Raw genomic sequence first — 1636 nt, forward strand, 5'->3', positions numbered from 1 at the left:
ATGATAGGTTTTAATGCATCACTGATACCCAACATTCTCTGATATTCAGTTTTCCCTATCTAGCTTTCCCTTTTCCCTTTTCCTTGTATTTTTTTCTAAATATAGCAATTGTGATTATTTGCTCAATTATTTGGTGGGCCCAATGCTTTTGTGTAATGATTAGTTTAATGCCATTTCCACTTGACTGTAAGCTTCATGGGAAAAGGAATTTGTTTACTGATATACCTGGAGTTTACCATAGTTTTTGGCTATTGTTGACAGTCAATACATATTAACTGAATAAATGAAAATATTCCCTCTATTTTTCTCTGAAGTCATCTGTGACAATTAGGTCTTCTGGTGAGTTGACACAGTTAGGAGTGTAAGCAGTTATTTTTAAAAAACTGGGGGCTAATACTTATAAAAGATAATAGCAGGACAGCAAAGGCCTTAGCTTATTTGGGCAATTTAACCCAAAACATGGATATCAGATCAAATCATACAATTGATACCAACAATATAATGACAAAATTGAAAAAGAAGAATTGAGAAGATTAAATTCAACATTATGCCCTGTTTTCTCAGTTTGGCCACGTGTGTAGATATTGTAGCTTTAAAGACTATAAAGATTTACCAAATGCAATGAATGTGTCACAATGATGAAAGAAGTTGTTGATGTGCAAGGAGTGGGGGTGTGGGATGTGGGATATATGGGAACCTCTTTTTTTTTTAATATAACATTTTCTGTGATCTATCTATCTTCAAAAAAATTAAAAATTAAAAAAAAAAAGAAATGCATAAGGATAGTCAGTACCTGCAAAAAAAAAAAAACACTGTGAAGATGAGGGGGCAGGCCTTCATTATATTTAAGGAATTGGACTCATTCACAAAACCTTGAGTCAGTTACAAGGATTTCCATTTTATGATAAACCAATGTGAACCCAGTAGGCAAAAACAGATTCTGATAAAATATCTAAAATATGTGGCATGTTTGCTGACAAAGAAAAGAAAAAATCCAAAACTATGAAAGATACTGCAACAACTGCAAACAAAAAGCCTGATCAGGTAACACCAAATTCAGCTAACACCCAAGAAAATACAACACCAAATCCTCAGGTTCCTGATTATCCTCCAAACTATATTTTATTCCTTAATAACTTACCAGAAGAGACTAACGAAATACTGTTATACATATTGTTTAATCAGTTCCCTGGTTTCAAGGAAGTCCATTTGGTACCTGAAAGAAATAACGTTGCTTTTGTTGAATTTGAAAATGATGGACAGGCTGGAGCTCCCAGGGATGTTTTACAAGGTTTTAAGATGACACCATCTCATGCCATGAAAATCATCTATGCCAAGAAATAACGTTTAGGACATTGCTCTTTAAAGGACTCGGTGTTATAGTGCTTGTTTTGATAACATTGGTCAGGCCATTTTTAATAGTAGGGGATGGAGACATAGTGAAAACAAAATTTTTGTGAAGGACTTTAAAAAGTATCTGGTCAACACATTTACATACTCAGTTTGGCTTCGAGACTGGCCACATTTGAGCAACACGGAGGCTCTCAGGAGGTAACTCTTAGGCACAGTGCTGCTCTAGGCCTTGTTCTTATTTCAGGTGCACAGGCTCACAAGCATAGTCATTAGTATCAGGGGC

The 1636-nt window shown here is 35.1% G+C and overlaps 1 pseudogene; it reads left to right on the forward strand.

Moving 5' to 3' along the window:
* Positions 1–459: 459 nt before the first annotated feature.
* Positions 460–1344, forward strand: LOC101420585 (U2 small nuclear ribonucleoprotein B''-like; annotated as a pseudogene).
* Positions 1345–1636: the final 292 nt, after the last annotated feature.

This window comes from Dasypus novemcinctus, chromosome 10, assembly GCF_030445035.2.
Source record: "Dasypus novemcinctus isolate mDasNov1 chromosome 10, mDasNov1.1.hap2, whole genome shotgun sequence".
Classification (NCBI taxonomy): Eukaryota; Metazoa; Chordata; class Mammalia; order Cingulata; family Dasypodidae; genus Dasypus; species Dasypus novemcinctus.